Source organism: Bombina bombina, chromosome 6, assembly GCF_027579735.1.
Source record: "Bombina bombina isolate aBomBom1 chromosome 6, aBomBom1.pri, whole genome shotgun sequence".
Classification (NCBI taxonomy): Eukaryota; Metazoa; Chordata; class Amphibia; order Anura; family Bombinatoridae; genus Bombina; species Bombina bombina.
The window spans coordinates 83,557,037-83,571,929 of NC_069504.1; positions in this window are offsets into that span (position 1 = coordinate 83,557,037).

Here is a 14,893-nt window from a genome sequence, read left to right on the forward strand (position 1 = left end):
GCACAGTAGAATAGAGGAATCCAAAATTTAAAAGCCCCAACTTCTAATTGCCTCATGGAAGACTCAATATTTTCACTGCATCAGATCCAGCAGGTTTTTGTCTTGAAATGTGGTTGCTTGCGATGTTCCTTTCCACTCCAGCTTTGATTAGGTACCCAAAACCTGTTTTCTCTCTCTCTCTCTTTTTTGGTTTAATGTCATTTTTAAAAACCAGTTCCCATCCTCTGTTCCTTTACAATACACTCTTTTTTTTGTGAGTGCTGTGTTTTAAATTAGTAATACATAGAGGATGTGAATTGGTGCAGTGATGCTTTTTTTGTTCAGGAGAAATAATACTGTGAAAGGTCTGCTAACTTTGATTCTTGAGATGCCTCTGGCAAGACTGCTGCAGCACAATTAGTCCTTGGAGTAGCCTCCTGGTCCCATGCTGTGATGTAATGAGAGGACACACTTTCTTCACTCACAGCAGTTTATTTTGAATGGTGCAGGAGAGAGATGCTTATTATTTCACTAACAGCACACAGTGCTCTCCCAGGAAGCCTATCTGCTGCTCTATACAGTAAGAAACCAAGCTTTACCTTCTCTAGCTAGCCCGGGTACACCCACTACAACGTCACTAGTCAATCACAGCTCCCGTGCACAGATAAGAAGCAGTGAGCAGATCTTGCTTATTTAATTATTCAATACTTTGTGACTCTATTAGTTTATTCACTAATAAATCTGGATTCTAATTCAAAGAGAGAGAAGTTTTATTTGCCAATAACAGCTTGCAAATTTTATTCAGATGAAGTATTAATGTGTTCAGTCATCAGGTACACAGGTTAATTGATAATTTTCAAAATTTTTGTAATATGTGTATAGAACAAATTAGACAGGTAAACAGATAGATATATCTAAATATATGTGTAAACATTTGTATGTATAATTACCAGTATTCTATGTATATTTGTTTTGATACATATTTTTTATTTCATAATTTACTTTATTGCACTTATATAATGATACAAAACGTCTATATAAAAAAGTAGGTCACAAATGTATCTAAACTATAATGTAACAGCTGGAAATAATATGTGTGTGTGTGTGTGTGTGTGTATGAGCACATATATTAGGATGCATTCAATTTCATTTTTCATTATTACCTTTCAATATATTAATAAATGGGGATGATAGTGTAAATTTTTATTAAAGGGGCATAATATTTTCCTTTAACATATAAAAAAAAGTTCAATTTTAATACTTATAATATCCTGTACACTTTTATATTTTTAATCTCTTTTTTTGTATCTCAGGGAATAGCTTTAAGTTAGTCCTGTTAAATATTTTATTTTAAGAGGAATCAGAAAAGCATTGCTTTATTTTCTTTAAATTAATGGGTAAGCTATTGGTATTTGTTCATTCATTCAATTAAATGAAGATTATACTACAAATTGTATTCTTTATAACATGTATAATTTCTCTGGTCTTAGCTGGCTATAACAAAGGAGGAAATATACACAGACTTGGCACTTTGAGAATAAATCCATAGAGTTCTATTCAATATGACAGATTTGAACTAGTATAAAACATTTATTTTGTATACAGATCTTTTGCAATGTGGTGCATACATGTGTTTGTGTAAATAAGTCTCTGTAAAATTATACTTTTCACATAAAAGAAGAAAACAAAGAAGCCAAAAATATGTAAGATTACATTAATTACCTGCAATTTACAAATACTATATATTGTATTAGTGTGGTCTGAAAAATCTTTAAAGGGACATAAAACCCAAAATTTTTCTTTCATGATTCAGAAAGAGCATACAATTTTAAACAACTTTCTCATTTACTTCTATTATCTAATTTGCTTCATTTTCTTTATATTATTTGCTGAAAAGCATATCTAGATATGCTCAGTAGATGCTGATTGGTGGCTGCACATAGATGTCTCATGTGATTGGCTCACCCATGTGCATTGCTATTTCTTAAACAAAGTATATCTAAAGAATGTTACAAATTAGATAATAGAAGTAAATTGGAATGTTATTTAAAATTGTATTCTCTACCTGATTCATGAAAGAAAATTTTGGGGTTTAGTGTCCCTTTAAGTACATTACCTGATTTTCTGGCAATAAGAGAAGTTTAAAACTTGGTCTAACAATGAATGCAAACATAAAAAGGTATGTTTATATTAATTTAAAGTGAAAATTAAAACTTTAATGATTCAGAATGTACAATTAAAAATCAAACAAACAAAAATATTTCCAATTTACTCCTGTCATAAAATGTTTTTTTATTTTTTTATTGGTTACCTTTATTGAAACTTGCCCCTTTTCCATTGAAATAGGTTCAGGTGCTTGCAAGTGTTCAAGCTTTAGAGTGCAGTAGTGGAAGCCACTCTATGGTAAAACTTTATGATAAACAAAGCTAGATGCTGTATAGCTAGAAGTACAGTTCAATAAGAAGGCAGAATTTTAAATAGTTTGTCTTATCTGTTTTTGTTTATACATGACTAGGATGTTGCCTTCATGTTTATAATGATCATTCTTATAATATATGTGTAGAGCTTGCCTCTGAGCTGCTATTCCCATAACTGCTTGCAATAAATAATTATTTCATACTTATTTATGTGAATAAGATCAAAAGTCAGTCTTTTAGGATTTACTCAAGCTGAATTTAATTAATATCTATTCATAAAGAATGGATACACTGGGAAACACAATTAACACAATTAACACAATACACTTTGTATTAGAAGGATTACATTGCTTACATATATAAATACTTTGATATACCATAAAATAATTTAACATTCAATCAGTTTACATATGTTTTACATAATAAACCCCTTGGGGCTGATTTATGAAAGTGCAAGCGGACATGATACGATACGCTGTCGGCATTTATCATTTAACAAGCAGTTCTGGTAAACTGCTTGTTCAATGCCGCCCCCTGCAGATTTGCGACAAATCAGCCGCTAGCAGGGGGTGTCAATCAGCCCGATCTTTAGACCGCTGCTTCATAACTTCTGTTTCCAGGGGAGCCTGAAGGCTCATGTGGAAACAGGGGCATCAAGCTCCATTCGGAGATTAATTAATAGGCCCCCTCGACTCAACAGACTGTCATGGGTGGTGTTACAATTGTCTCTGACATCCAAGTGGTTAAAATGGGTTTCCCCTTTTTTATTGGGAAACATGTAGATTTCCAAATATAGTTTTTTATTTTAATTAATATTGCCCTTTTATTTAAAAATACATACTATCACATTGAATGAATGGTTATTTAAAGGGACATTAAACACTTTAAGATGGTAATATAAAATGATAAATTGTATGTGTATATATATATATATATATATATATATATATATATATATATATATATATATAATACTCTGCAATATACGTTCATTATTTATTTTGCCCCTCTTTCCTGTAAATCCATTCTGAAATTCTGAGCATTTCATTTCCTGTTAGAAGTGGAAGTGCAGAACAGTGTTATATTCCACATAGAAGTGATTAGCTGCATACTCAAGTGACTTATTTATAACTGTTCTTAATTGGCTTCAGCAGAGAAGGCAACCTAAGTTACAACATGGCAGCTCCCATTATTCTATAGACACTAAAACTTTAGACTTACTATTTAAACAACTAATGAAACTTTAAAAAATATGTGTTATTCTCAGACTAATCTGTTCTTTGACAGCATTTTTCTATCTAGTATTTATTTAGTGTGTAATGACCCTTTTAATCAAATTTTTATTTTATTATATTATATTTATTATATTATATTGTCTATACATTAGAACTGCTGTACTTATATTTGATATTGAAAGATGTGTCAGTGATACACAAATTTACTTCTGTTATCAAATTTGCTTCCTTCCCATGATATTCTGTGTTGAAGAGATACCTAGGTAGGCATCTGGAGCCCTACATGATATAAAACAGTGCTGCAATCTATTGTTCTTGTAAATGGATAACATTCTTGCAGAACTGCTACCATATAGTGCTGCAGATATAGGAAAGCTCCTAAGCATACATCCCTGGTTCTCAATGACACATTCCAAGAGAACTAATAAATAATTGATGATAAAAGTAAATTAGAAAGTTGTTTAAAAATGCATGCTCTATCTGATTCATGAAAGACAAATTTGGGTTTCATATCCCTTTAATAAAGATTTAGGGCTCCATGTACGAAGCAGCGAAAGCTGCTCCGGAGCATTTGCGGGGCAGGTTCGCATATGCGAGCCTGCTTCCCGCAATGTAAGAAGCAGCGGTCATTAGACCGCTGCTTCCTACACCCTACGCCACCTCTTAGGTGGCGAAGCAAAATCACAGAGAGCTCGCTCGCTCTCGGTGATTGACAGCCCCTTCAGTCGCGTGATTGGTCGCGCGACTGAAGGGGCGGGCATTACACACTCCGCTGAGTGTGTAATGATACATACGGGCAAGTGGATCAATAGATCCGCTGCCCGTGTGTAGCGGAGGCGGGTGGACAGCTTTGCGAGTTAAGAAGCTGTCCGCCCGCCTCTTAGTACATGGAGCCCCCAGACTCTAAAGGATAAACAGTTGATTTCTGCAACCATGTGAGGTTAAGATTATGCAACCATGGTTTAGCCACATGAAAACAGCAATATATAAGTGACTGAAAGAGTAACAATGAATTTCAAAAGGCTTCTTTAGTTAAAAATGAACAGATTTTGTTTACTATTTGTATCAGTTATATCACAAGCAGAACATTTTTACAGTACTACATTTTTAATTAAGTGGATGATTTGCATTCCATTTTAATTATACATTTGCATTAGTCTATTTTGGGCTGATCTGAATGTTGAAGATCGCGGTTGCAAGCCATATTCAGCAATAGTCAGAGGCAGATATATTCTTGTGAAAGTGCAACACACTATGATCCGTGCAAATCCAGATCTTAGTGTGTAACGCTTTCACAAAAATAAATCCAGCTCCGAAAATTGCCAAATGTGGCTTGAAGCCACCAACTTTGGGATTTAGATCGACCCGAAATAGACAAACGCGCATAACTAATTTTAATGTAAAGGGATGTGGAAGTGTTTTTTGACATCTCTTTTATGGCAAAGCAAATATGTAAATTTACCTTAGCTGAAACTTCTAACATGACATTTTCACTCTCACTTATTTCATGTTTTATCAGATCTTTTTTCCTGTTTGTACAGAACTATGGGTCCAATGCTCTATGCTCAGGCGAGATGATCTAAAATGATCCATCAGTGCTATGAAGCCCATGATGCAATACTCAGTATCTTTATATAGTGCAGCATAATACTATCAGTGTGCAGATACTCAGCATCTTTATATAGTGCAGCATACTCATTATCAGTGTGTAGATACTCAGCATATTTATATAGTGCAGCATGCTCATTATCAGTGTGTAGTTACTCAGCATCTTTATAAAGTGCAGCATGCTCATTATCAGTGTGTAGATGCTCAGCATCTTTATATAGTGCAGCATGCTCATTATCAGTGTGTAGATACTCAGCATCTTTATATAGTGCAACATGCTCATTATCAGTGTGTAGATACTATCTATCTATCTATTGGGTTCTTGTAAAGCGTGGCTATTCACCCGTAAGGGTCTCAAGGCGCTGAGGGTTGCAGTTCAGTCGAAGAGCCAGGTCTTGAGGTCCTTTCTGAACTTAGTTAGGGCGGTAGCTTGTCTAAGGTGCAGCGGGAGGGTGTTCCAAGTCTTGGCAGCCAAGTGAGAGAAGAATCTGCCTCCCGCTGTGGTTTTCCTGATGCGGGGGATGACAGCGAGGGCTTGGTTGGCCGATCGAAGTTGTCTGGCAGGGGTGTAGAAGGTAACGCGGTAATTCAAGTATTCAGGACCGATGTTGTGGAGGGCCTTGAATGCGTGAGTGAGAAGCTTGAAGGTTATTCTTTTGTTGATGGGGAGCCAGTGCAGGTCCCGCAGGTATTTGGTGATGTGGCATTGACAAGGGATGTCAAGGATTAGTCTGGCCGAGGCGCTATAGTCTCTTTTGGAGCTTGATGGTGGTGCCGGCGTAGAGTGCGTTACCATAGTCCAGTCGGCTGCTGACGAGGGCGTGAGTGACAGTCTTCCTGGTCTTGGTTGGGATCCATTTGAAGATCATTCGCAGCAGGTGAAGTGTGTGGAAGCATGCAGAAGAGATGGCGTTGATTTGCTGGTCAATGGAGAGTGATGAGTCCAGGATGACGCCTAGATTTCGTGCATGGTCGGTGGGGGTTGGAGGGTGTCCGAGGGCTGTGGGCCACCAGGAGTTATTCCAAGTGGATGTGGTGGGACCGAGGAGGAGGACTTTGGTCTTGTCTGCGTTCAGCTTTAGGCAGTTGTAGTTCATCCAGGTGGCGACTGCTGTCAGCCCTTCATGGACGTTTCTCTTGGCAGTGGTGGGGTCACTGGTGAGTGAGATGATTAGCTGGGTGGTGTCGGCGTAGGAGACGACGTTGAGGTTGTGTCGTCAGGCGATGGCAGAGAGAGGGGCCATGTAGATGTTGAATATGGTGGGGCTCAGAGAAGAGCCTTGGGGTACACCGCAGCTGATTTCTGTGGGCTTGGAGGGGAAGGGTGGAAGTCTAACTTTCTGGGTTCTGCCGGTGAGGAAGGAGGTGATCCATTCCAGGGCTTTGTCACGTATGCCGGCATCGTGTAGTCGGTTGCGGAGGGTGAGGTGGGAGACAGTGTTGAATGCTGCTGAGAGGTCTAGGAGAATGAGGGTGGCGGTCTCTCCTCGGTCGAGTAGGGTGAGGATGTCGTCTGTGGTCTCGGTGCTGTGGTTGCTCCTGAAAACCGGATTGGGAGGGGTCCAGGGTGTGGTTGGCTTCGATGTAGTCAACGAGTTGCGTGTTGATGGACTTCTCAATGACTTTGGCTGCAAAAGGGAGCAAAGAGATTGGGCGGTTGTTCTTCGGATCATTGGGGTCAGCCGTGGGTTTTTTCAGTAGGGGTTTTAATTCTGCGTGCTTCCAGTCATCCGGGAAGGTGCCGGTTTTGATAAGGCAGTTGATGGTGCTGCAGAGCTCGGGGGCGATGGTGTCACCCACTTTGTTGAAAATGTGATGCGGGCATGGGTCCGAGGGTGCTCCGGAGTGGATCAATCTCATGATCCTGATGGTGTCCTCTGTGTTGAGGGGGCTCCAGATGGTCAGTGGGGGGTAGGCGGTGGTGTATTTGGGTGAGGTATCGGTGGTAGTTGGTCAGTAGGCGGTGGTGGGTGAGTTCTGGGGCACGAAGCTGTCATAGATGTCGACAATCTTGCGGTGGAAGTACATTGCGAGGTTATCGCAGAGGTCCTGGGAGGGCGGGATGTAGTTGGTGTTGCTGTTGGGATTGGAGAATTCCTTGATGACTGTGAACAGCTCCTTGCTGTTGTGGACGTTGGCATTGATTCTATCTTGGATGGCTGTCTTCTTGGTGGTTTTGATGAGGTGGTGGTGGGTAGTGTGGCTTCTTTGTAGGCTGTTTTATTTGAGGGGGTCTTGCTGGATCTCCAGGTCCTTTCCAATCGCCTGCAGTGGCGTTTGGAGTCCTGGAGGGCAGGAGTGAACCAACTAGCCTTGTTGGTGGGTTGGCGGTAGGACAGTTTCTTGAGAGGGGCGAGTGTGTTGGTGCAGTCTGTGAGCCAGTGGTGGAGGTGGTGGGCGGAGGAGTTGTCATCTGTGGAGGTAGCTGGGGGGCACTTGTTCAGGGTGGAGTGCAGTTGGTCTTTGGTGATGTTGTTCCAGTTTCTGCGGGGTGGGTGGTGCTGCCGGAGGTGTGTGGTGGGTTTTTTGAAGGAAAAATGTAAGCAATGGTGGTCGGTCCAATGGAGTTTGGTGGTGTGGTTGACTGAGATGTGGTTGCCTGCAGAGAAGATAGGGTCGAGTGTGTGTCTGGCTGAGTGGGTTGGGGAGTTGACAAGTTGCTTTAGACCGATGGTTCCAAGGTTTTCTAAGAGGTTGGCAGTGTTGTGGTCATTGGGGTTGTCTAGGTGGAAGTTGAGGTCACTGAGGAGGATGTAGTCTGTTGAGGGGAGGGTGTGGGGTGCAATGAGGTCGGTGATGGAGTCACAGAAGGAAGTATGAGGTCCGGGAGGTCTGTAGATGAGGGTGCCACAGAGGGTAGTGTTGGGACTGACCTGGATCTTGAAGTGTAGGTGTTCCAAGCCTGGTGAGTGGTAGTCGGAGCTGGTTGTAACGTGGAGGGAGTGTTTGTGGACAATAGCGATGCCTCCTCCGGGTCGGTTGCTGCGGTCCTTGTGGGAGATCTTGTATTCGTCGGGGATGGCGATGGCGATGTCCGGCATTGATGTGGGGTTCAGCCAGGTTTCAGTAAGGAAGGCAACGTCCGGGGAGGTGGAGTTGAGCAGGTTCCAGATTTCGACGGCGTGCTTGCGGATGGAGCGGGTGTTGAGGAGGATGCAGTTGAGGTGGTTGCAGTTGTTTTTGCGTGAGGTGACTGGCAGGTTAGTGGTTCGGAGGGAGGATAAGGCGTGAGAGGTGACTGGCAGGTTAGTGGTTCGGAGGGAGGAGAAGGCGCAGTTGCGGTAGGTGAAGGGTCCTATGGTGTTCGTCAGGGATGCGTGGTGGCAGGCAGATGGAGGAGGGTGCTGGCGTCGCAGTGGCGGTGGTTGTGGGAGCTAGGGTTAGTGACGCTGGATGTGGTCCAGGCGCGGACGGGAGTAGACGGGCTTGCCTTTGGCACGCCAGCGCCGCGGTCATGCAGCAACTTCCATTAAATAGGTGTTGGGAGGTGGGAGGGCTGGGAGGCGGGGGGCGGGGCAGTGGCTGTAGGAAGAAAGTTAACAAAGGGAGTTACCTGTGCTGTGCTGGTAGGCGGGGGGAGGGCAGCGGCTGCGGCATGGGAGAGAAAAGCATGAAGGAGAGCAGGCTAGAAGAGGCTGCATTCTCAGCATCTTTATATAGTGAAGCATGCACATTATCAATGTGTAGATACTCAGCATCATTATATAGTGCAGCATGCTCATTATCAGTGTGTAGATACTCAGCATCTTTATATAGTGCAGCATGCTCATTATCAGTGTGTAGATACTCAGCATCTTTATATAGTGCAGCATGCCTATTATCAGTGTGTAGATACTCAGCATCTTTATATAGTACAGCATGCTCATTATCAGTGTGTAGATACTCAGCATCTTTATAAAGTGCAGCATGCTCATTATCAGTGTATAAATACTCAGCATCTGTATATAGTGCAGCATGTTCATTATCAGTCTATAGATACTCAGCATCTTTATATAGTGCAGCATGCTCAATATCAGTGTGTAGATACTCAGCATCCTTATATATACTGCAGCATGCTCTTTATCAGTTTGTAGATACTCAGCATCTTTATATAGTGCAGCATGTTCATTATCAGTGTGTAGATACTCAGCATCTTTAAATAGTGCAGCATGCTCATTATCAGTGTGTAGATACTCAGCATCTTTATATAGTGCAGCATGCTCATTATCAGTGTGTAGTTACTCAGCATCTTTATATAGTGCAGCATGCTCATTATCAGTGTATAGATACTCAGCATCTTTATATAGTGCAGCATGCTAATTATCAGTGTGTAGATACTCAGCATCATTATATAGTGTAGCATGCTAATTATCAGTGTATAGATACTCAGCATCTTTATATAGTGCAGCATGATCATTATCAGTGTGTAGATACTCTGCATCATTATATAGTGTAGCATGCTCATTATCAGTGTATAGATACTCAACATCTTTATATAGTGCAGCATGATCATTATCAGTGTGTAGATACTCAGCATCTTTATATAGTGCAGCATGCTCATTATCAGTGTGTAGATACTCAGCATCTTTATATAGTGTAGCATGCTCATTATCAGTGTGTAGATACTCAGCATCTTTATATAGTGCAGCATGCTCATTATCAGTGTGTAGATACTCAGCATCTTTATATAGTGTAGCATGCTCATTATCAGTGTGTAGATATTTATCATCTTTATATAGTGCAGCATGCTCATTATCAGTGTGTAAATACTCGGCATCTTTATATAGTGCAGCATGCTCATTATCAGTGTGTAGATACTCGGCATCTTTATATAGTGCAGCATGCTCATTATCAGTGTGTAGATACTCGGCATCTTTATATAGTGCAGCATGCTCATTATCAGTGTGTAGATACTCGGCATCTTTATATAGTGTAGCATGCTCATATTCAGTGTGTAGATACTCAGCATCTTTATATAGTGTAGCATGCTCATATTCAGTGTGTAGATACTCAACATCTTTATATAGTGCAGCATGCTCATCAGTGTGTAGATACTCAGCATCTTTATATAGTGCTGCATGCTCATTATCAGTGTGTAGATACTCAGCATCTTTATATAGTGCAGTATGCTCATTATCAGTGTGTAGATACTCAGCATCTTTATATAGTGCAGCATGCTCATTATCAGTGTGTAGTAACTTAGCATCTTTATAAAGTGCAGCATGCTCATTATTAGTGTGTAGATACTCAGCATCTTTATATAGTGCAGCATGCTCATTATCAGTGTGTAGTTACTTAGCATCTTTATATAGTGCAGCATGTTCATTATCAGTGTGTAGATACTCAGCATCTTTATATAGTGCAGCATGCTCATTATCAGTGTGTAGATTCTCAGCATCTTTATATAGTGTAGCATGCTCATTATCAGTGTGTAGATACTCAGCATCTTTATATAGTGTAGCATGCTCATTATCAGTGTATAGATACTCAGCATCTTTATATAGTGTAGCATGCTCATTATCAGTGTGTAGATACTCAGCATCTTTATATAGTGCAGCATGATCATTATCAGTGTGTAGATACTCAGCATCTTTATATAGTGCAGCATGCTCATTATCAGTGTGCAGGTACTCAGCATCTTTATATAGTGTAGCATGCTCATTATCAGTGTGTAGATACTCAGCATCTTTATATAATGCAGCATTATCATTATCAGTGTGTAGATACTCAGCATCTTTATAAATTGTAGCATGCTCATTATTAGTGTGTAGATACTCAGCATCTTTATATAGTGCAGCATGCTCATTATCAGTGTGTAGATACTCAGCATCATTATATAGTGTAGCATGCTCATTATCAGTGTGTAGATACTCAGCATCTTTATATAGTGCAGCATGCTCATTATCAGTGTGTAGATACTCAGCATCTTTATATAGTGTAGCATGCTCATTATCAGTGTGTAGATATTTATCATCTTTATATAGTGCAGCATGCTCATTATCAGTGTGTAAATACTCGGCATCTTTATATAGTGTAGCATGCTCATTATCAGTGTGTAGATACTCGGCATCTTTATATAGTGCAGCATGCTCATTATCAGTGTGTAGATACTCGGCATCTTTATATAGTGCAGCATGCTCATTATCAGTGTGTAGATACTCGGCATCTTTATATAGTGTAGCATGCTCATATTCAGTGTGTAGATACTCAGCATCTTTATATAGTGTAGCATGCTCATATTCAGTGTGTAGATACTCAACATCTTTATATAGTGCAGCATGCTCATCAGTGTGTAGATACTCATCATCTTTATATAGTGCTGTATGCTCATTATCAGTGTGTAGATACTCAGCATCTTTATATAGTGCAGTATGCTCATTATCAGTGTGTAGATACTCAGCATCTTTATATAGTGCAGCATGCTCATTATCAGTGTGTAGTTACTTAGCATCTTTATAAAGTGCAGCATGCTCATTATTAGTGTGTAGATACTCAGCATCTTTATATAGTGCAGCATGCTCATTATCAGTGTGTAGTTACTTAGCATCTTTATATAGTGCAGCATGTTCATTATCAGTGTGTAGATACTCAGCATCTTTATATAGTGCAGCATGCTCATTATCAGTGTGTAGATACTCAGCATCTTTATATAGTGTAGCATGCTCATTATCAGTGTATAGATACTCAGCATCTTTATATAGTGTAGCATGCTCATTATCAGTGTGTAGATACTCAGCATCTTTATATAGTGCAGCATGATCATTATCAGTGTGTAGATACTCAGCATCTTTATATAGTGCAGCATGCTCATTATCAGTGTGCAGGTACTCAGCATCTTTATATAGTGTAGCATGCTCATTATCAGTGTGTAGATACTCAGCATCTTTATATAATGCAGCATTATCATTATCAGTGTGTAGATACTCAGCATCTTTATATAGCGCAGCATGCTCATTATCAGTGTGTTGTTACTCAGCATCTTTATATAGTGCAGCATGCTCATTATCAGTGTATAGATACTCAGCATCTTTATATAGTGCAGCGTGCTCATTATCAGTGTGTAGATACTCAGCATCTTTATATAGCGCAGCATGCTCATAATCAGTGTATAAATACTCAGCATCTTTATATAGTGCAGCATGCTCTTTATCAGTGTGTAGATACTCAGCATCTTTATATAGTGCAGCATGCTCATTATCAGTGTATAGATACTCAGCATCTTTATATAGTGCAGCATGTTCATTATCAGTGTGTAGATACTAAGCATCTTTATATAGTGCAGCATGCTCATTATCAGTGTGTAGATGCTCAGCATCTTTATATAGTGTAGCATGCTCATTATCAGTGTGTAGATACTCAGCATCTTTATATAGTGCAGCATGCTCATTATCAGTGTGTAGATACTCAGCATCTTTATATAGTGTAGCATGCTCATTATCAGTGTGTAGATATTTATCATCTTTATATAGTGCAGCATGCTCATTATCAGTGTGTAAATACTCGGCATCTTTATATAGTGCAGCATGCTCATTATCAGTGTGTAGATACTCGGCATCTTTATATAGTGCAGCATGCTCATTATCAGTGTGTAGATACTCGGCATCTTTATATAGTGCAGCATGCTCATTATCAGTGTGTAGATACTCGGCATCTTTATATAGTGTAGCATGCTCATATTCAGTGTGTAGATACTCAGCATCTTTATATAGTGTAGCATGCTCATATTCAGTGTGTAGATACTCAACATCTTTATATAGTGCAGCATGCTCATCAGTGTGTAGATACTCAGCATCTTTATATAGTGCTGCATGCTCATTATCAGTGTGTAGATACTCAGCATCTTTATATAGTGCAGTATGCTCATTATCAGTGTGTAGATACTCAGCATCTTTATATAGTGCAGCATGCTCATTATCAGTGTGTAGTAACTTAGCATCTTTATAAAGTGCAGCATGCTCATTATTAGTGTGTAGATACTCAGCATCTTTATATAGTGCAGCATGCTCATTATCAGTGTGTAGTTACTTAGCATCTTTATATAGTGCAGCATGTTCATTATCAGTGTGTAGATACTCAGCATCTTTATATAGTGCAGCATGCTCATTATCAGTGTGTAGATTCTCAGCATCTTTATATAGTGTAGCATGCTCATTATCAGTGTGTAGATACTCAGCATCTTTATATAGTGTAGCATGCTCATTATCAGTGTATAGATACTCAGCATCTTTATATAGTGTAGCATGCTCATTATCAGTGTGTAGATACTCAGCATCTTTATATAGTGCAGCATGATCATTATCAGTGTGTAGATACTCAGCATCTTTATATAGTGCAGCATGCTCATTATCAGTGTGCAGGTACTCAGCATCTTTATATAGTGTAGCATGCTCATTATCAGTGTGTAGATACTCAGCATCTTTATATAATGCAGCATTATCATTATCAGTGTGTAGATACTCAGCATCTTTATAAATTGTAGCATGCTCATTATTAGTGTGTAGATACTCAGCATCTTTATATAGTGCAGCATGCTCATTATCAGTGTGTAGATACTCAGCATCATTATATAGTGTAGCATGCTCATTATCAGTGTGTAGATACTCAGCATCTTTATATAGTGCAGCATGCTCATTATCAGTGTGTAGATACTCAGCATCTTTATATAGTGTAGCATGCTCATTATCAGTGTGTAGATATTTATCATCTTTATATAGTGCAGCATGCTCATTATCAGTGTGTAAATACTCGGCATCTTTATATAGTGTAGCATGCTCATTATCAGTGTGTAGATACTCGGCATCTTTATATAGTGCAGCATGCTCATTATCAGTGTGTAGATACTCGGCATCTTTATATAGTGCAGCATGCTCATTATCAGTGTGTAGATACTCGGCATCTTTATATAGTGTAGCATGCTCATATTCAGTGTGTAGATACTCAGCATCTTTATATAGTGTAGCATGCTCATATTCAGTGTGTAGATACTCAACATCTTTATATAGTGCAGCATGCTCATCAGTGTGTAGATACTCATCATCTTTATATAGTGCTGTATGCTCATTATCAGTGTGTAGATACTCAGCATCTTTATATAGTGCAGTATGCTCATTATCAGTGTGTAGATACTCAGCATCTTTATATAGTGCAGCATGCTCATTATCAGTGTGTAGTTACTTAGCATCTTTATAAAGTGCAGCATGCTCATTATTAGTGTGTAGATACTCAGCATCTTTATATAGTGCAGCATGCTCATTATCAGTGTGTAGTTACTTAGCATCTTTATATAGTGCAGCATGTTCATTATCAGTTTGTAGATACTCAGCATCTTTATATAGTGCAGCATGCTCATTATTAGTGTGTAGATACTCAGCATCTTTATATAGTGTAGCATGCTCATTATCAGTGTATAGATACTCAGCATCTTTATATAGTGTAGCATGCTCATTATCAGTGTGTAGATACTCAGCATCTTTATATAGTGCAGCATGATCATTATCAGTGTGTAGATACTCAGCATCTTTATATAGTGCAGCATGCTCATTATCAGTGTGCAGGTACTCAGCATCTTTATATAGTGTAGCATGCTCATTATCAGTGTGTAGATACTCAGCATCTTTATATAATGCAGCATTATCATTATCAGTGTGTAGATACTCAGCATCTTTATATAGCGCA